The 22,458-nt window shown below is 37.3% G+C and overlaps 1 protein-coding gene across 5 annotated transcripts in view; it reads left to right on the forward strand.

Annotated features, from left to right (window-relative positions):
- The window catches only part of SLC16A7 (solute carrier family 16 member 7), a 203,911-nt gene that overhangs the window by 77,534 nt on the left and 103,919 nt on the right, over positions 1 to 22,458 (forward strand). The window contains exon 1 of one of the 5 annotated variants that reach the window (XM_025283878.3): positions 6,464 to 6,598. The exons of the other annotated variants lie outside the window; for them this stretch is intronic. The gene's annotated coding sequence lies outside the window, so the exon portion shown is untranslated. Of the gene's footprint in view, positions 1 to 6,463; positions 6,599 to 22,458 lie in introns of those variants that run through there. 5 annotated transcript variants of the gene reach the window in all.

The raw sequence follows: 22,458 nt of genomic DNA on the forward strand, positions 1-22,458 counted from the left end.
TGATTAATTAAAACAAGGGAAAATAGATTTGGCTAGTCCATTTGACTCATCTTATTAATTCTTAAAATTGATGCTAACTAAAGTATGTGGCTTGGATATGTGGTCAAATGGAGTTTCTAATTGAATTTTTCTCCAAAATTTAGACTCCCTTTGTAGGAGCACAACCTGCCCTAGTATATACATAGTACGGATGAGACTCGGCTTCCCTGGTAACTCAGCATTAAAGAATTCATCTGCCAATGCTGGAGACTTGGGTTTGATCCCTGTGTTGGGAAGATCCCCTGGAGAAGGAAATGAAAACCCACTCCAGTATTCTTGCCTGGGAAATCTCATAGATAGAGGAGCCTGGCAGGCTGCAGTCCATGGGGTTGCAAAGAGTCAGACACTACTTAATGATAAAACAAGAACAAATGAACCAGGCCAGAACCCAGCTCCTCTGTAGGAAGGCACATATCTAAAAGAGAGCTCCAGAAATGTCTGTCCTAAGCTTGCTTAGTTTTCTTTTTTCAAATTCAGCAATCATATGTGAAATATACTGAAGTATTATTTTACTAGCATTGTCTCTGTAAGGAAACATGAAGCCAGTAGGTAGGTGAGAAGCCTGAGACTCAGAGAGGTCAGGTACTTTGTTCAAGATCAGAAGTAGAAAGTAGGTCTGAACCTGAGCTTTCTAACACTAAATCAATTTTTTTTTTTTAAGAATCCTTTAGAATAGGGTGAAGAAGAACAGCAAGGAGTTGTTCTATACCATAGTAGGAAATACCTGGTTCCCCAGCAGGGGGAAGCTGAGTAAGTAGACTGGGGCTCCTCACAGGGCCAGACAAAGGTGAAGACAGTCTGTATGCTCTGTCTGCTACTAAGGAGGATGTTAAGAAAGTCGAGTCCACACAGGGAAACCAGAGACAAAATAATTGAAGCCATAGGATTTTTATCAAGTCCTAGGACATGGTTATGACTCCTATAAACCTTGCTTTTGCCATTATGTCTTTACATTCTTTTTTTCAGTGCAGCCAATCTTTACTGGCAGGTGTTAAGAGTTAAAAATCCAGAGGGATGGGAAGGGAGGTGGGGCGTGGCTCTCCTTCCCTCCTTGAGGACTCTGTAACTAGGCCAGTAGAGTGGAATCACTTGACTACAACTACTTTGCACCCAGCACCCTCTAGAGAACAACTCCCAAGCATGAGGGCTCCTCCTGAAATGGGGGAAGGGAACAGCACTCTGGTAGGGGCATGGACTGTGTCCCACCTCAGGCTGCTTTGTTCCTGCCTACCACACCCCTCCACAGCCTGGGGTAGGGGTATTAGGGGACTGACCCAAACCTGTGCCTTTCCAAATCTAGGTGTCAGCTTCATACCTCTGCCTCATTACTTTTTTTCCTACCGCTACTGAGATGTACTTAGATGACATATGTTATCTAAGTTTAAGGTGTGCATGCATGCATACTAAGTCACTTCAGTCGTGTCCGACTCTTTGTGACCCTATGGACCATAGCCTACCAGGCTCCTCTGTCCATGGGATTTCCCAGGCAAGAATACTGGAGTGGGTTGCCATTTCCTTCTCCAGGGGTTCTTCCCAACTCAAGGATCACACCTGCATCTCTTATGTCTCTTGCATTGGCAGGTGGGTTCTTTACCACTAGTGGCACCCGGGTATTTGATACATACATGTATATTATGAAGCTATTGTTACAATAAAGTTAGTTAACATCACCTCACATAATTATCATTTTGTTGTAGTTATGGTGGGAACATTAACGCTGTACTCTTCCTAGCAACTTTCAAGTATACAATATGATATTCTTAACTATAGTCACCGTGCTGTACTGTAGATCCTCAGAAATTACTCAGCTTATAACTGAATCTTTGTACTCTCTGACCAACATCTCCCCATTCCCCCACTCCTCAGCCCCTGGCACTGCCACTCTCTTCTCTATTAGTTCAGTTCCACATATAGGTGAGATCACACCATATTTGTCTTTCTCTATCTAAGTTATTTAACTTTTAGCATAATGGCCTAAAGATCTATCCATGTTGTCACAAAAGGCAGAATTTTTGTCTTTTTTATGGCTAAATAATATTCCAGTTTATATATATATATATATATATATATATATATATATATGCGTGTGTGTGTGTGTGTGCATGCATGCACATTTGCACCTGTGTGTGGCACATTTTCTTTATCCATTTGTTTGTGGTGGGCACTTAGGTTGTTTCTATATCTCAGTTAGTGTGACTGATACTGCAGTTATCTCAGGAGTGCAAATATCTCTTCCAGATATTAGTTAACTCTTCTTTGGTTATATACCCAGAAGTAGAATTGCTGGATCATTACAACAGCAGTTCTACTTTTAATTTTTTGAGGAACCTCTGTACAATTTTCCATAGGGCTGCAGCAATTTACAGTGCCACCAACAGAGTGCCACCAGGGCTCCCTTTTTTCCACATCCTCACCAGCATTTGTTATCTCTGGTCTTTTTGATAATAGCCACTATACTTTTAAAATTTATATTTCATGACATCATCATTTGAAGATTTTATACTTTAAAGTAATTTAAAATGTTTCAAGGTTTTTGTTAATTTTTAATAAAGATAGAAATTCATTTTGAGGTGTAGAAGAATCTCATACTTGGTAAGATGTGACTGGGCCTAGATGTATTGTTGCCTTGAGCTCTGTTTACTCACATCTCATAGTAATGTCTAATGCCTTTGTAGAATTTTTTAAAAAAACAAGAGAAATGATGGCTTCTATGTTACTAACAGCAGTGAAAAGTCCATTAAAACTAACATTAATATTAAAGCTCCAATGTTAATATTATTGATTATAGTAGTAGATGGAAAATACAAATGATTGTATTATAACATGTGCTAAGTCACTTCAGTCATGTCCATCTCTTTGCGACGCTATGGACTGTAGCCTGCTAGGCTCCTATATCCATGGAATTCTCCAGGCAGAAATACTGGAGTGGGTTGCCATGCCCTCCTCCAAGGGATCTTCCAGATGCAGGGATCAAACCCACATCTCTTTAGGTTCCTGCATTGGCAGGTGGGTTCTTTACCACTAGTGCCACCTGGGAAAGCCCATCTTGTGACATATCCCAAGGTATACTTGTTTGTGTGTGTCTGTGTGTCCACAGATGGCTATGGGGTATGAGGGTAGGAAAGCAGCAGTGAGGAGTATTGATCAGTATGCCATGGTCTGAGCTTCTATTAACTGACCATTTTAGGCAAAGATACTGAGGTACTGAGGCTTTACTCAAATAGAGAAAGTGGATGCTGGTATAACAACTGGAAAGCTATCAACTTTATTGAAATAAAATTTTGCCTATGGGAAAGAAGGGACGGAGATGTATTTGAGTCCTTGTGGGAGTAGAATCTACTAGAACTGGTAATTCAATGTGATTGTAGAGAAGGGGAGACAGGATTGCTGACTCTGGCTTTGAGCTGAGTCTCTGACAGAGGCTGCTGCATTTACTAGAAAGCTATGAAACCACGTGCATGCTGAGGGTGATGGTGGGGAGCTAAGAGGAGTCAGAAGTTCTGAGCTAGAAGTTCTGAGTCAGAAGTTCTCTCTCTGAATGTGTTTCCTGTATCGGCTGAATACAGTAAGATCTATTAACTGGATAACAGCCAAAGAAGGAAGTATCTTAAATGTTCCCTATACTCAAATCATGTTTCCAATAGTTCTGCTCTAGTATTTTTGAGCTGCTGTCATCAGCAAAAGAGGAAATCTGTTGAAATGGCAGAATACCTCTGTATTTTGAGTTTAGGACCCCTTTGCTCCCTTTATATTTTCCTGTGGTATTTTGAAAGTTTGGAAGAATTAGCTTATGCAAGAAAATTTAACTGAGGACTTTTTTTCCTTCTATGCTTATCAAAGTTAAAAAGAGATTTCCTTTTTCATTATAACTCTGAGGGATAATTAACTCAGGGAATAAATTTGGGTTGTTATCTTCTATTATATGCTGATTTCAAACTCTATTGTAATTCTAGAATTCTGAAAATAATGAGATCACAATTATGCTTAATGAATGTTAAGAGTATAGTACTCTTTCCAGGAAAAGAATAGGGAAAAAACCAACAACCAAATGGGAAAAGCAACCCATTAAAAGATTTCCATTGTGTTTGTGAGGTATTTGATTAGGCTTTTGACTAGTTCACTGCTTTTCCTCACCCAAGTATCTACAACTGAGCTTTCTGCTTTGCGGAATTTCTTACATTTTTTATGCAGATTAAAAACTTGCATCTTCCCTATTAGCTCAGTTTTTACTCCTTAGTCATAATGTAGAAAACATCAAAATCTCACAAGAGAAATATGTGAATCCTGCATGGAACTTGGGAATAATGTTATAAACAAATTCATAGCCAAGAACCCATTGTCATGTTTCAAACGCAGAATTAATAACCTGTTCCAATAGCACACATGCTATTTATCAAGGTTTTCCCCTGAGGCTACTTTCTGTCTTTCACTTTCTTGTCCCTGAATTATTGAAGAATTTTGGAAACTGGAAAAACAAAACAACAACAAAAAAAAACCTCACTCTACCACATTTTTGGAATTACTCTTGAGAATTTATAACCTTAGCAAAGGTTAGTCACCTTCAGCCACTTTCTCCCTTGGGCTCTTGGTGAATGAGTCTGTTTTGCATTTGGCTTTTCTTTTCTCAAAGGTTTATGTAATAAACATGACTGTCTGTATTACTCAGATAATAATTTTTTAAGGATTTAATGTTGTTGTAACAATAAGCAGAGTCATACAAAATAAGTACAAAATATATTGTTCATACTTCTGCCAATTCTAATTTTTATAGCTCTTATGTTATAGAGTTATTCTCTTGATAACATAATATTTATATATTAAACAGATATATTTTTGTATTTCTCTTTTTAACTTTAGAACATTTTATAATAATACTAAATAAAAATATTAATCACACATGAGACCTTTTGAAATTTAGCATTCTTGGTATAATTAATGATATGTTTGCTGAGTAAAGTTAAAAATTATTTATTTGCATAGAATTGGGTCTTGTCATTTGGTATTATATAAAAGTAATTGATAAAGCAAATGACTATTGAAATTTTATTCTTCTGCATTTCAAAAAATTATTACTTGAAGTATGTCTATGGGGTACATAATGAAGTTATTATTACATCAGGTAATTTTACCCTAAATAAATGTACTGAACACTTACTACTTACTAAGCACTTTTCTGTGTTGGGACAAAGGTATTTGAAGAGTTCTCAGTAAAGATGTCATCTGCTTTTGATTTCTGTGCTACATAATTGCGAAATCCATATTACAATTCATTTAGTGTTTTAAAACTTCAGTGTATGTCTAATGTTGTACAAGACAAAATTTCCCAGTGCTTTTATTTTGTTTCATTTTTTTTTAACTTAAGATTTTAATAGAAGACGGAAAAACACCGAATGTCTTATTTTGTAAAGGCATCTGCATCATTTAGTTAAAAAAATTAGAAGAAATGTCAAGAGATAATTTATGTTAAAACTTTCTGGTTATTGAAACCATTATATATGTACATTTAGAAATGCAGCCTATCAACATCTTTGGGGATAATATTTTAGAAGTCGTTGCTTATTGCCTAAGTCTAAATAATGGCATCTTTCATATGGGAAATCAAATTCTCATCTACTAACCATAGAAAGACTGACCTGCCATTCAGTGGAGAAAAATGTGGATCTTGGATCCAAATAACAATAATAACCAGAATTGGAATCTAGGACCCAATATTTACTAACTATCTGACCTAAGTAAGCAAATCTGAACCTCTGTGTTCTCATGCTTTAAACATGTATCATAATAGTCTATCTTATAGGGTCCAGAGAGTGAGGTCATGAATGTCAATTGTTCGGTAAAATAACCTACCTAGAATATGGGAAACGCCCACTAAATGATGGCTCTTCATTTCTATAAAGCTATTGTAAGTTCGTAAATACAAAGACTCACCATCAGATACCCCATTACACTCTTAGGGGAGGACCCTTTGTGACAGAGGGCAGGCATTTACAGAATGGCTGGCCAAGTAAGCCGTGTAGTGTGTGATTAGGCAACAAAATGAAACTATCTGCCTCTCAAGGGGTTCAACACATGGCCCTGGCCTCTTTATTATTGTTCATAACTGATTGAGTAGTAGTATACCAGGTGAAGATTCACTGATGTTTTAATTTATATCTTATATTAGTTTTGCAGTATGTTCTATTCATGATGTTAAATCACACGATGGTCCATATACTTGAAAATGTGGTTGTAGCAACATCTGAGAAAGAGAATCAGGTTAAATTTAGCAGCTTAAATTGCCAAACTTGGTTACCTTCTTTGACCCAGGGTATAATTTAAGCCAAGTTAACTTTACACTGTAAAAAGTATGAACTAATGGCGCATATCAAAGCAAGTCCTTCAAGAAGAGACAGTGCTACCTTTTCCCTGATTTGAGAGAAGCAAGAGTGGGAGGGCAGAGTAGAGAGTCTCTTGAGATATATATGCAAGTTTGCTTCCAGCTAAAAGTTAATGATCAGTTGCCTCTATTCTCATCTCTGAGCCCTGAGAAGTAGCACACTCGTGTTCTCTGTCTATTCAGGTAACTTTTAAAGTATACAGCTTGTACCCATGTTAAGCTATACTTTAAATAATAGACATTTTTTATTCCTTTAATATCAACTGATTTCATGTTCTAAGTTTAATGAAAGACAGTGAAAAAGTCTGCAATTGTTGGCTAATAGAAAAAGATTTTACTTTTGAGTGGTACTGGGTTAAGGGTAATGAGGTATTATTCTATGCTTATATTATATAAATAGATTTTTAAAATGTTTTTATGAAACTAACTGTTGTCATTCTTAAATCTCTTGGCTGAAAGATGTATTAATCACACTTAATTAATACAGTACATTATATAGTCAGCCAAGTTGTCATTAGTTAAGAAAATTTTAAACTTTATTTAACATTGGAATTTTGAAGGAATGCTGAATCTTTAAATAGTAAAATTTCATTTTTACTTGATATTAGATAACAATATTGGAAGTAATCTTATTTTTCTCATTCTAAATCATAATGTTTATAAACATCTATGTGTACTTTGCTATAAAACTGTAAAAATGAATTGGGTTTTATTATAGGGCTTAGGTAATTTATTCCCAAAATGTTTGGAACTATATTATGGAAAGATATAAAATTATTGTGTGTGATGCTTCTGTATATTTATATGTAATTAAAGACATTGACTATTAATTTTACAGTTTGAAGGCTGGTTTCTCAAAATAAAAATATCTACTCTATACATTTACAGTGTAATCATATTCTGTACTGAGTTCTCAACATAAAGAGATACATTTCTTAAGCGGCTGGAGCCGTAACTTAGATGAATGTATTTTCTGTTCTTTCTAAAGTGTCTGGCCATTGTTATCGTTATTCAGCAAATATCCAAGGTCAAAAAAACCTTTTGGTTGTATTTAGGCTCACATGATAAAGACAAGTAAACATCAAAAGCTAAGTGTAATTGTGGTACTACTTATGCAGTTTTCTATTTATATTTTTCTTGAACTGAAATTAAATGTCAGACAGTGATAAATGATTTTGCTATTGAAATTGGGAACTCATAGAAACCTTGAAGAACCATCACATTTTATATATGAGAAACTGAATCCAGAAAAGAAAAGTAAAAACAGCTATTGAAAGTTTTGGGACTGGTAACAAAAACTCTATTTACTGGGTGACAAATAGAGTTAATGATTTCTTAGGCAGTGTTCATGTTGTTTTTGAAAAGGAAATCATTTTTAGTCCTCAATACGTTTCCATTTGGAGGAAGAGCTAAATAAATACTGGCATTTAAGGTGTAGTTGTGCAGTGATATTTTCCGGATTCACCACAAGTGTGGCTGAAACTTTTGTTATCAATTTATTATAACTTATATAATCTGTGTCTGTATATGGATTTGCTTAGGTATGTTTATGTTCTCAAAGTTAGAGAAAATAGTTTTGTTAACTTCTCCTTTTGATACACACTAAAGCCATTCTGACAGGTTCATAATTTGTAAGTTAAATATTCAGATGGCTGAAGTTTCACTAATTAAGGAAATACTAAATATGAGTAAAATCAGATATGCAGATATATATGAGGCACTTTCATTTAAAGTTTGAAACAATTTGCACACAGTCTAAAGAAAAAACAATTTTTTGATTATGATCAAAAAACCAAAGTTTGAGCTCTTAGCACATTTTTCAATTAATATTTTATAATAATAAAATATGTTTATATTCAGAACTTAGCTTGCAATTATTAATATGCAGACAAGAGTCTAATTTACTGTGTCCATTGGATATTTACCTACTTCTCACTTTTCTACTGAGAGTATGCAAACCAAATTACCATCAAAAAGTTTGTCTCTGTTCCTTTAGTTCATTATCAGATCTACTCCAGGAACTGCTGAAAATGTCACCAAGGTCCTTTGACAGTTACCCATAAATATCAACACACAAGTATGCACACACACACGCACACATGCATACAGACACATAAGGTCTATCTAGGGAGGAAAATAGAGCATCAATGCTTTCAATTCCATAAAGGATGTAGGTGTTGGAAAATTTTGCTTAAAATCCCTGCAACACAGTTAACTTGCTTTGCCCATTATGGGCAAATCACATAACTTGTAAGAGCCTCTGTGAAGTAAGCTATAAATGGAGGTTATAGCTTAGGGCTTCCATAAGGAAGCATAGGGCTTACATCACTTGTTTAGTCTGAGAATAATGTGAACTTATATAAAAGTAGATTCTAAATCCTTATTGAGCACTTCCTAAGCCTTCGGTTCAAACTAGGTGGCTTGAAATACAGAAATGTATTCTCCCTCAGTTCTGGAAATAAGTAAGTCTGAAATAAAGCGTTGGCAAGGCTTTCTTAGAATCTTGTGGAAAAGGATCCTTCATTTCCTCTCCCACCTTCTGATAGATGCAGGTGTGACAGCATGTCCAATTTATGCATCTGTGTTCCTATGGCATTCTCCTTGTGTTTGTCTTCATGTGGCCGTCATCTTATAAGGACATGTGTCTTATTGAATTAGAAGTCCATTATGCTTCAGTATGCAGGAGAAGCAAGAGACACGGGTTCAATCCCTGGGTCAGAAACATGCATTAGAGTAGGAAATGGCAACCCACTCCAGTATTCTTGCTCAGAGAATGCCATGGACAGAGAAGCCTGGTGGTCTATGGTCCATAGGGTCACAAAGAGTCAAACAAAACTGAAGTGACTTAGCAAAGACACACACACACGCATGCACACATACTTCAGGATGATCTTATCTTAAAAATAACATCTACACTGGCCCTATTTCCAAATAAGGTCATGTTCTGAAGTTTTGAAGATTAGGACTTAAATATATCTTTTCTGAGGGACACTGTTTAATCCATAACAGTTTGCATTTTGATACTCCCCAAACCCACATGCTTCCCATGTAAAAAATATGTTCACCCAATCCCAATATCCTCAAAGTCAATCATTGCAGTATCAACTCTAAGTACCAATTTTATCTAAATCAGTTTTGGGTGAGGCTTGGCATATAGTCCAACCAGGGAAAAATTCCTCTTCATCTGTGGACGTCTGAAGCCTGGAAAACAAGTATTCTTGTTTCCAAAATACAACAGTTAGACAGATATAGAATAGGCATTCCACTTTATAAAGGGAAAGATTGGAAGGAAAAAAGGACTGCTGGTCCAAACTCTAAAGCGGGTTTTCAACTTAGCTGGACAAATTCCATTAAGTTTTAAGACTGGAGAACAGTTCTCTGTGGTCTGATGCTCTGTCCTTTAGACCTGATGGGGTGGCCCCTCCCCTTAAGCCCTGCCTTTTAGAACAGGGGGTGGGGGCCCACCCTCTGGAACTGAACTGGTCCTTAGCTGAGGCATCACCCACTGTGGTTCTTCCTTCAGAGTCATTCTTGCTTGATTTCATCCTATCTCTTTCAACAATGTTTCTGCTGTTGTGAAAATTTTTAAAAACATGGTCTGCCTTGTGCAATTCATGACAATTGTTCTAAAAGGCCGGGCTTAAGGGGAGGGGCCACCCCATCAGGTCTAAAGGACAGAGCATCAGACCACAGAGAACTGTTCTCCAGTCTTAAAACCTAATGGAATTTGTCCAGCTAAGTCCATGTGCAATTCAAGCCATCAGACTAGAAGGTTCTCCACAGATCTTTTCTGGATTCCTGCATCTCAGCCCCTGGCTTCTGGCGAGTTGCTTGATTGGATCCATGAATCAAGCACCTAGTCCCTTTAGTAAGTAATTGTTCTGCACAGTTTCCAGAGCACACTATCTGGATAGGCTGAGGATTTTTCCAGTCATAAGTTCTAGTTCCTTCTTAACAATTTATACTTCAACTTTTGTCTAATCCCATTTTACTATCCAAGACAGGGAGTGGCCAGGCCTTGCCTCCCAGTTGGTTAGAAGTGACAACTTCAGCTCTGTGTCCAGTTTCATCACTTAAAATTTTTACTTTCCACCCAAAAGAACACAATTCAGTCAAGTTCTCTGCCACAAGGATCATCTTTCCTTTGGTGACCAATAACATATTTTTTATTTCTGTCTTAAACCTCAGCAAAGACATCTTCAACATTCATATTTCCAGTAATATTCTGGTCAAGACAATCTAAACGTTTACAGTCAAGATCCTCAGAATTATTCTAGCCTCTATCCATTACCCAATTTCAAAAGTAGAAAAAGTGAAAGTTACCCAGTCGTGTCCAACTCTTTGTGACCCCATGGGCTATATCCTCCCAGACTCCTATGCCCATCCAGGCAAGAATACTGGAGTGGATTGCCATTCCCTTCTCCAAGGGATCTTCCCAATCCAGGTATCAAACCCAGGTCTCCTGCATTACAGGCTGAATCTTTACCATCTGAGCCACCAGGGAAGCCCACCCATTCCAAAGCCACTTCCAAATGTTTAGGTATTTTTTATAGTAACATTCCATTTCATGGTACCCCCAAATTTTCAGCATTCTCCAGAGAGACAATCATCAAGAGATTCATTTCAAAGACTTGGCTCATATGATCATGAGGGCTGGCAATTCTGAAATCTGTAGGGCAGACTGGCAATCCATGTAAGAGTTGATGTTGTAGTCTTGAGTCCAAAGTTCATAGGGCCAACCAGCAAGCTGGAAACAGGCAGGATTTCCATGTTACAATCTTGAGGCAGACTTCTTTCTTCTGGAAATCTCAGTTTTTGCTTGTATGGCCCTCAATGGTTCAAATGAGGACTACCCATATTGTGGGGGGTAATTTTCTTCACTGGAAGTCAATTGACTGTAAATGTTAATTACATCTACAAAATACCCTCACAACAATATCTCAACTAGTTTTTGACCAAACAGCTGGGCGCCCTATAGCTTAGCTGAGTTGATATATCAAATTAACTGTGAGTGGTGGAACGTATAGGATAAAAGATATGGAGAAGCGTTTGATTTTTTTTTAATGCAAAGCGCCTCTTTCTTCTTGTCACTTTTTTTTTTTTTCAGTTAAGAGAGTTGACTGGAAATTTTCTAGGAAAACTGTAATTTCCACTTTTTGTCTTTTGCCTCCTCAGTCTTCCTTCCTTCTTTTATGACTTATTCTCAGTGTGATATAGGCTGCTTAGAAGGTCTTGGAGGCTTGACTGTATCCGTGTGTGGTAAGTCACTTTAGTCATATCTGACTCTTTGCAACCCTATACACCATAGCCCTCCAGGTTCCTCTGTCCATGGGATTCTCCAGGCAAGAATATTGGAGTGGGTCACACTCCCTGCAGTGGATCCTGCAGGGGATCTTCTCAAACCAGGGGTTGAATCCTCATCTCTTATGTCTCCTACATTGGCAGGTGGGTTCTTTACCCTAGTGCCACCTGGGAAGCCCCTTGAATCTGTATAGTAGAGACCAAAATCCATGTATAATGCGTTTGTCTATCTCCTACCCATCCAGGTAGTTCTGTTAAAATAACTTGAAGATCATAACTGTTCTTTGTAGTATAACTTTTCATTGTCTGCATGTGCCTGTACCTCTCTCTCATTTGAAATTGCAATACACACTGCAACCTTAGGGCCTTTGCTTGTGTTCTTCTCTCTTCCAGGATTTCTTCCTTCATTCAATTTTATATTGTATACTGACACTTAATTTTGATTATTTGTTTAAAGTCACTTTCTTAATGAGGTTAGCCCTGTGAGGTGTTCCCTAATGAACAGATTTAAAATTGCAACTTCCTACCCCTAATTTTTCATTACTTCCTTTTGGATTTCATTTTACTCCATAAAGGTTATCATCATGAAAAATGCCTTTCATTTTACTTACTGTTTCTTCTTTTCCTTCACCTGTTTTTCTACTGGAAAGTAAAAACCATGGGAGCAGCAGTTCCCATCTGTTTTGCTTATCACTTATTCACCGTGCCTGTAATTGTGTCAAGCACATGTACATAAAATAGTTCCTTACTGAATAATTAAATTTTGTCTTAGCTCAAGTGCCAGTGCTTCATAGATGCACTTCATAGATGGAGACCTATGCTTTTCTCTTTTATTGTTCGCCTTCTCTCCTTCCCCGTGCCCTGTAATAAAAGCCTTTCTGGGACTTCCTTGGTGGTCCAATGGTGACGACTTCACCTTCCAATGCAGTGGGTGTAGGTACCATCCCTGGTCAGGGAGCTAAGATCCTGCATGCCTTGTGGCCAAAAGACCAAAACATAAAACAGAAGCAGTACTGTAACAAATTCAATTAAGACTTTAAAAACAGTCCACATTAAAAAAAAATCTTAAACTTGAGATTTATCATTTTCATTCATGGTTTTATATTATTATTGTATATAAATGTTTCATATATAATATTTTATGAAGTTTTTATTAGTTATCAGACCTCATATTATTGATATATTGAATTAGTCCTTTTACTACATGCTTTGTTTATTTGAGGTGGTTCACACATATAAGTTGAGCTCATCCAGTTTAAATCTGTATATTCCATTCTGTGAATATATATACTTTATCATTCTCCTATTGATAGACATTTAAATTCTAATTTTTAAACTTTTATTTCCATGCTGCTATAAACATTGGTTTACATGTCCTCTTATGCACAAACATGCACATCTAAAAGAGAAATTGATGATTGTAACTTCAACAAGCAGTTTTTTAAGTGTGGAAGAGTAAGCACTGCTCCACATTGTGTGCTTGTTTGGAAGCTATAGATACCTAGGATGTAAGCCATGGAGTAGCTTCATTTGATTTTTGTTGCAAAGTTCTGCCTGTGTCCCTTTGGCTCCAATGTTAAAAAAAAAAAAATGTCTCAAGTGGTGATAGGCAACAGGTTTATTTTTTATTCCTCCGTCAGAAGGGATTAAAGAGGGTACAGAAGATAGCCCAGACCAGCACCTGGCTTGCATCAGTGAGTCAGTTTTATTTGAATTCCCTGGGTCTTCCTGGCAGTGTGCGGGCTTCTCTAGTTGTGTGTGGGCTCTAGAGCATGCAGGCTCAGTAGTTGCTACACTCATGAACTGACCTGCCCTGCAACACGTGGGATCTTAGTTCCCCCAAGAGGCCTCGAACCTACACCCCCTACATTGGAAGGTGGATTCTTAACCATTGGAAAGTCCCCAAGCCAGGCTCTCATGTCTTCCACTTTGCATGGAGCCCTTTGAGGCCCTTCTATCATGTAGAAGATGAACTTCTGCTTCATTGACTGATTCTGGCTCCAGATTCCAGCAGCCTCACTGTTTGACCACACTGTGCTTCTGACAATGAAGATGTTTATTGTTGCTCTTGTTACTATTGGCTAGTTATTTAATTTGGTTTTCTCTTTGAGATTTTATTTTTTATCACCATTATATCCAATGCAAAGTTACAGAAATAACTCGATCTAGGGGCTCACTTTTTACTAGAGTTGTTCAGTTCAGTTCAGTTCAGTCCCTCAGTTGTGTCTGACTCTTTGCAACCCCATGGACTGCAGCACACCAGGATTCTCTGTCCATCACTGACTCCTGGAGCTTATTCAAACTCATGTCCTTTGAGTCGATGATGCCATCCAACTATCTCATCCTCTGTCGTCCCCTTCTCCTCCTGCCTTCAATCTTTCCCAGCATCAGGGTCTTTTCAAATGAGTCAGTTCTTCACATCAGGTGGCCGAAGTATTGGAGTTTCAGCTTCAGCATCAGTCTTTCCAATGATTATTCAGGACTGATTTCCTTTAGGATTGACTGGTTGGATCTCCTTGCAGTCCAAGGTACTCTCAAGAGGCTTCTGCAACACTATAGTCCAAAAGCATCAATTCTTCGGCGCTCAGCTTTCTTTATTGTCCATAATTGAGACTAAAGTGGTTGGCATTTCCGTATTGTAACAAAATAGATCTGCTTTGTGTTCTAATTGTGTGGGTTGCAAAAATGACATTATTGTATAAAAATCAAAGAGCCTTATTTATATTCTTACCTAGATGGAAGGCTGTAGCATCTCTGTACTAATATGGTTTTGTGGGATTAGTTTACAATAGTCCTAGGGCTTTAATTCAAAAGCAATTTTGGATCTAGTCTGGAGAAGGAAATGGCAACCCACTCCAGTACTCTTGCCTGGAAAATCCCATGGATGGAGGAGCCTGGCAGGCTACAGTTCACAAAGAGGCAGACACGACTGAGTGACTTCACTTTCTTTCTTTTGGATCTAGTCAGCTATTTGAACCAAAGCTTTAATAAAGCTGTGGAATTCTGCACTATACAGCATAAAGGAGTTGACTCTGACTTGGGATATTTTGTAAACAAGAAGTTTCCATTTCTATTACTGCTTTCATAAAATAACTTAAAAGGATCTTATATAATTTAGGAATTTTGAGCAGTGTAATAATCATGTCAGGATGATATCAGACATAATCCTCCCACATGTAATAAACTTAACCTGTTGGATAGAATTTCTAGCATTTTATATCTGAGTGTAGAAGAGCAACAACCAAAAATAATGAGTTAGTTTTGGCATAAGTAATATTGAGCTGTTCTTTCTGAGAGCAATTGGTAAATAGATTCACTTATTTCTTGAGACTAATTCTAGAATACACCAGTAGGACCATGTCATTAACTTAGAATAAATGCTGAAAATGAGACTTGTGATGTAGAACAAAATTAAACCTAACTCAGTAAGGAGATAGCTTGTGTTACTTTTAAACTAGAACAGTTGCCAGTGAATATGGGTATTTTTGGTCTGCTAGTGATCCTTATTAAATTTTTTTAGCAATAAAACATTTCATATTAATGCTTAATAAATACATTTTTCTCTTCACTGTAGGCTAAAATCATAGAAATAGTGAATAACTGTCTCATATAAATAGTGAATAACTATTCACTAATAGAAATAGTGAATAACTGTCTCATTTAGGAGGATATTGGTAGCAATGAAGAAAATATCACAATATCCATTTCTCCCCCATAACACTGAACTTAATGTTGAAAACACTTTGTAAAGATGAATATTTCCTTTAGTATATCAGTTCTTCAAATGGCTTCAGTCTCTGTTGGACTCTGCTATGACATTTTCTGCAGCATCATCGGTTGTCTGACAGAGTCAACTTTTTCCATTAGCTGTCTAAATATACCAGCATCTCTTTTACTAGGAACCTTTGAAAAATATTCTTGTCAGGATTATTTTTCTCATTTCTTTTCACTTGACTAAATCATCTCATTATTCCAGACTCAACCAAAATATATTTATGATCTCCTCAGCTGGTTTAATTGTACTTCCAAGTACAATAGTTATTATCATAGGCAAGTTTTTCTCAACTAAAGTTTGATGAAGGAAATTAAACCTTTGATGAGAAAATTAAAGCTAATGCCTTAAGTCCTGCAATGGATTGAATTACCTCCCATGCACTGAGATGCATAATATTTATATAATATTATTAGAACTCAGAAAATGGTCACTCAAATCACTGTCTGTGTTTCAAATAACTCCAGCTGAGAAAACTTGCCACAGATTATTATAATTTTCCTTCTTATTGTTTGCTATCTCCAAATAATTGTATATTGTGTGAAGTTATGGACCACATCTTGTTCCATCATGGTAGCCCTAATGCTAACACTTAGAACTCCATGTAGGAGTTGCTTGATAAATATTTGTGAAACGAATGATAGAAAGAAGTTTCTTCTGGAAGGACTTTGATGAAATAAGGTAATTTATATCACAATATCCAAGGAGAGATAATATTAACCCAGGTCATGTATGAATTAGTGTTGATATTTGAAGGATCTAGTCAGGTGGGGAGAGTGGTTATAATTAATCTATGGTTATAGTCCTGAGCTCTCAGGTTATTTTATTCATGAGTTAGCTAGTCTGGGTCAGCAAGAATGAAAATGAGTAAGGCCACATGTCTCATTATCCAGCAGGCTAGTGAAGGTTCCTTTCAGAGTAGTGATGACAAGGGTTCCAAGAACAGCAAGAGAGGGGCTCAAATGGTATTCAAGTAACTACTAGTTTTATATTTGAAAGTATTCCTTTAGCCACGGCATTATCGACTGAATGTTTGTGTCCTCCCCAATTCATATGTGGAAGTCTTAACCCCCCAAGTAATGGTTTTAAGAGACCTTTGGCAAGTAATTAGGTTATGAGGTGGGAGATCTAGTCTGATGGAATTATTGCCCTTATATGCGGAGGCACCAGAGAGCTTGATCTGTCTTTGGCTGTATCCATGCACCACTGTTAGATAGCATCACTGACTCATGGTTAGATAGCTTCACCAATTCAATGAAATAGTGGAGGACAGAGAAGCTTGCATGCTGCAGTCTATAGGGTCAACGTAGTCAGACATGACTTAGTGACTGAACAAGAACAAATGCACCAAGAAAGGCAATGTAAGCACACAGTGAAGAAGCAGTTTTCTGCAAATCAAGGAAAAGGCTTTCAGTGGAACCTGACTACACTGGCACCCTGATTGCAGCTTCTAGCCTCTAGAAGTGTGAGAAAATAAATTGTTTAAGCCATCCAATCTGCCACCCAATATATGATACTGTGTTACGGCAGCCCTCATAGACTAATACACACAGCAAGTCACATGGCCAAGCCCCCAGTAAATGTGAAGAACTATTTAAAGAGGTAGATACCATAGAAAGGGGGAATAATTTCTGGCCAATTTGGCTAATTTTTCAGTCTATCATAATTGCATCATAGTCTTTAAATAAATATGATGCATGTAGGTATCATAAACTAGTGAATTATGCTTCTTTGGGTATAATTTTTTTTAAAAATGCTACTACTTTAGAATAAATGACCTGGAGCCAAGTATTCTGATGTTATTCAGTGCTTACACATTATGCATGTACTTTTTAAGGGCACTCCAGGACTATTATGTGTTTTACTAGTTTTGCAGACTAGTTCATATTTCCTAGTGGTTATATACATGAGTCCCAATGACAATGCAAGTGAAATACTCATTAAATCCGCCTTCACATAATCTGTTCAGAACTTATAATTTCTATTATTTCATTGCCAATTGACCTTCAGGCAAATTGTCAAGAAATTTATGAGAGTAGCAGCATGAATATGTGTTCCCAAATGTCTCTTGGGTAAAATATGGCTCATGGTTTTCTTGGTCCTGAAATGATTAAGCCTCAAACCTGAAGTTGACAGCAGAATCATTGTACAGATTGATGTTCTCAATGACTAATATTTGACAGAGTTTGCTTCTGATTTATTATGCTGCTAGGTAAAAACAATCTACCTCATTTTTTAGTATTTTTACTATGCTCTTTCACTAATTGGATGAAAAATTCAATTTCTTTTATATTGAGAGACATATGCATTTTTAATAAGTTAATCATTTTAAATTAAATTTTTATTCTTTAAAAGTATAATTTTAATGTTTTTTTAGTAGGCTGATATAGCCCTGCTCTTTTTTTTTAATGTCATGTAGCTGCTGATTTTTTTTCCTAACAGTAAGCCTAATACTTTTGTAAAATCTATTTAGTAATTATTGGATTTTTATTATCATTTATTTATTCAAGCACAGCAAATGTACTTGAAAAACAATCATTGACAATTAGGTCAGCCTTTACTAATAACTGAGCTTGAAATTCTAGAAAACAGAAAACTAAGAAATCACTTTTTTCTTACTCAGGATTACTTTGAATAGTTATAGTGTTTTAGAGAATTAAAGTATGTTACATTAAAAAGGAAACAATGCAATAAATAAAACTAGAGGGAGAGGAGACAGTATATAGTTCCTTCCTACAGTATTTTCATCTACTAAGCAGATAATAGAACATTGGTATTTATTATATAGCTTATATACCACAGGTATTTTTAATAAATACATATTTCAAGTGACAGTTACATAAATTAGAACATTTCTTAAAACTGAAGTAAGTCTCTTATAGGCTGTATATAGCTGAGTCTTTTTGTTGTCCATTTAGCCATTCTATACCAATTTGATCTGCTTACATTTAAAGTAATTATTGATGGGTGAGGATTTACTAACACCATCTTGCTAATTATTTTTTGGCTACTTTCTAGCTCCATTATTCTTGCTGTCTTTCTTGGCCCATTGCTTGCTCCATTATTCTTGCTTTTTATTCTTGCTGTCTTCTTTTATGAATTTATGATTTTCCTTAGTTCAGTTCAGTTGCTCAGTCGTGTCTGACACTTTGTGACCCCATGAATCACAGCACTCCAGGCCTCCCTGTCCATCACCAACACCCGGAGTTCACTCAGACTCACGTCCATTGAGTCAGTGATGCCATCCAGCCATCTCATCCTCTGTCATCCCCTTCTCCTCCTACCCCCAATCCCTCCCAGCATCAGAGTCTTTTCCAATGAGTCAACTCTTCACATGAGGTGGCCAAAGTACTGGAGTTTCAGCTTTAGCATCATTCCTTCCAAAGAAATCCCAGGGCTGATCTCCTTCAGAATGGACTGGTTGGATCTTCTTGCAGTCCAAGGGACTCTCAAGAGTCTTCTCTAACACCACAGTTCAAAAGAATCAAGTCTTCGGCGCTCAGCCTTCTTCACAGTCCAACTCTCACATCCGTACATGACCACTGGACAAACCATAGCCTTGACTAGACAGACCTTTGTTGGCAAAGTAATGTCTCTGCTTTTGAATATGCTATCTAGGTTGGTCATAACTTTTCTTCCAAGGAGGAAGCTTCTTTTAATTTCATGGCTGCAGTCACCATCTGCAGTGATTTTGGAGCCCCAAAAAATAAAATCTGACACCGTTTCCACTGTTTCCCCATCTATTTCCCATGAAGTGGTGGGACCAGATGCCATGATCTTGATTTTCTGAATGTTGAGTTTTAAGCCAACTTTTTCACTCTCCTCTTTCACCTTCATCAAGAGGCTTTTTAAGTTCCTCTTCACTTTCTGCCATAAGGGTGGTATCATCTGCATATCTGAGGTGATTGATATTTCTCCCAGAAATCTTGATTCCAGCTTGTGCTTCTTCCAGCCCAGCATTTTTCATGATGTACTCTGCATATAAGTGAAATAAGCAGGGTGTCAATATACAGTTTTGACGTACTTCTTTTCCTATTTGGAACCAGTCTGTTGTTCCATGTCCAGTTCTAACTGTTGCTTCCTGACCTGCATACAGATTTCTCAAGAGGCAGGTCAGGTGGTCCGGTATTCCCATCTCTTTCAGAATTTTCCACAGTTTATTGTGATCCACACAGTCAAAGGCTTTGGCATAGTCAATAAAGCAGAAATCGATGTTTTTCTGGAACTCTTTTGCTTTTTCGATGATCCAATGGATGTTGGCAATTTTCCTTAGTACTGTGCCTTAATTTGACTTCCAGGTGGTGCAGTGGTAAAGAATCAGCCTGGCAATGAAAGATATGTTAAAAGACTTGGGTTCAATCCCTGGACTGGGAATATCCCCTGGAGGAGGAAATGCCAGCCTATTCAAGTATTTTTACCTGGATAATTCCATGGACAGAGGTGCTTGGTGGGCTACAGTCCATGGGGTCACAAAGAGTCCGACGGGAGTAACTGAGCACACATACCGTGTGAGTGTTAAGTTGTTTCAGTCTTGTTTGACTCTTTGAGATCCCGTGGACTGTAGCCTGCCAGGCTCCTCTGTCCATGGGATTCTCCAGGCAGGAATACTGGAGTGGATTTCCATGCCAAGCAATCTTCCCTACCCAGGGATGGAACTGCATCTCTTGTGTCGCCTGCACTAGCAGTTGGATTCTTTACCACTAGTGCCACCTCTTGATCTTTTGTGTATTTTCTCTAGGTTTTTGCTTCGTTTTGACCATGAGACTAACATTAAGCATCTTATATGTGTAACAATCATAATTTTATTATGATAATTTAACCTATGTTGCATAACAAAATACCCTTTCTTTTCCACCCCCCACATTTTATGTTTGTGATGTCAAAATTTACCTCTTTTTATGTTGTGTGTCCATTAACAAAGTTTTATAACTATTATTATTTTTAGTAAGTCTGCTCTTCTCTCTGTCCCTGTAGCTACTGCTTTGTGATGGCTTGTCTACATTACTGCAATAGAATTTAACTACTTTGTTGATATATCCTCTGTCTTCCTTCAGCCATCTTCTCTGACTTACCTCTGGGATTATTTTCCAAAATGCAAACTAACTAAATCATTCCCTTGCTCTAAACACAGAACATAAGTTCCAAAACTTTAAGACGAATAGGCTATTTGCTCCTCTACTTCCCCAATCATATCATGGTGTCATGTCTCTCATTTCTAGGACATACCAACTGGTATTTTTTTTTTTTTTTTTGGTCATCTATTACCACTCCCAATCTCAGTGTACCTCAATCCATCCCAGAAGCTCCCATTCCTCTTTTAAGACTCAGTTCTGCCAAATCAGTGTTATATCAGCTCTTCTGGAAACTGTTTCTTGACTACCACCATATATTCTAGGTTATCCTCCTCTTAGCTTCATAGAAATCTGAATTTACCCATCTAATGATGTTTGCCATACCATAATGTTATCATCTATTTCATAACTTGCTTCCTGGATTGAGTAATTTTTTAGGCCTGGAACAGTACCTTATATCTTAGTCATCTTTATGTTTCTAATGTCTGGCCCATTCTTTGGCATGAAATGAGATACCCAGTAAATGTAAAGTGAGTGAATGAATGAATGAATGCTGGAAACAAGATATGAAAAACAATGTTCTACTTTGATTTCATCATCAGGGCAGAATTAGAATAAAGGAAGAAGCTTGATAAGGCTTATCTCTAGGAATAAAAGCTCAGAATAGAAACTCATTTCCACTTTAATTTTCATCTGAGAGAGAGGCAGGATCTGTAATTGAGGACCAGCACAGTTAATACTTTATAAGCAGAGAATCTTATCCACTTTTATCATTTTTCCTCTCCCCACAGGGATGATTAGTAATAACCTGAAAAAGAAAGGAGTTTTCTGTGTATTTAGAAGCATTGAGGAAAGGCAGGTTTAGGGAGACTCTCCCACTTTGATGTCATAATTGCAAGAGTAGGACTTTTCAAAGGACAGAGAGGCAACAGACAAGGTGATAAGAAAACAGACTGAGTCCCTGGGACCCATAGCCAAGAAAACATGAAGCAGGGGAGAAGTGAATTTCTCCTGAGAGTTTTCAAGAGCCTTGTATATTACCATATGTAAAATAGATGACGAGTGCGAATTCGATACATGAAGCAGGGCACCCAAAGCTGGTGCTCTGGGACAACCCAGAGGGATGGGGTGGGAGAGAGGTGGGAGGGGGGTTCAGGATGGTGGGACACGTGGACATCCATGGCTGATTCATGTCAATGTATGGTAAAAACCAACACAATATTGTAAAGTAATTAGCCTCCAATTAAAATAAAGAAATACTTAAAAAAAAAAAAAAAAAAAAAGAGCCATGGGGCTTAGCATGGTAGAGCATGGGGGCATTTTCCAATACAGCATTTTCCAGTTAACCAAATTTGAAAAACACCCTTGAGTTTTATAAGCATTATATTGGAGTGGGTTACCATTTCCTTCTCCAAGGGATCTTCCTGACCCAGGGATCAAACCCCTGTCTCCTGTATTGGAAGGTGGATTCTTAACTGCTGAGCCACCAAGGAAGCCCTACTCTTTAGAAGCAAATAAAACAAAAATTCCTTCTCATTTTACTTCTATTGACTACATTTTTGTTTACCCCACCCCTGAATAAAGATTCTTTATCATAATACCCTATTTAATTTTGTTATATAGGGCATTGATCTGTAATTATCTTGTTTATATTTGTAACTTACTTTTTGCCTCTCTCCTCCACTAAAATATACATCTGTAGGTTGAAATTTGTTTTGTTCAGCACTGTAGCCAGATTTGTTTTGTTCAGCACTGTAGCCACTGTTCTCGGAGAAGGCAATGGCAAGCCACTCCAGTACTCTTGCTTAGAAAATGCCATGCATGGAGGAGCCTGATAGGCTGCAGTCCATGGGGTTGCTACGAGTTGGACACGACTGAATGACTTCACTTTCATTTTT

Source organism: Bubalus bubalis, chromosome 4, assembly GCF_019923935.1.
Source record: "Bubalus bubalis isolate 160015118507 breed Murrah chromosome 4, NDDB_SH_1, whole genome shotgun sequence".
NCBI lineage: Eukaryota > Metazoa > Chordata > Mammalia > Artiodactyla > Bovidae > Bubalus > Bubalus bubalis.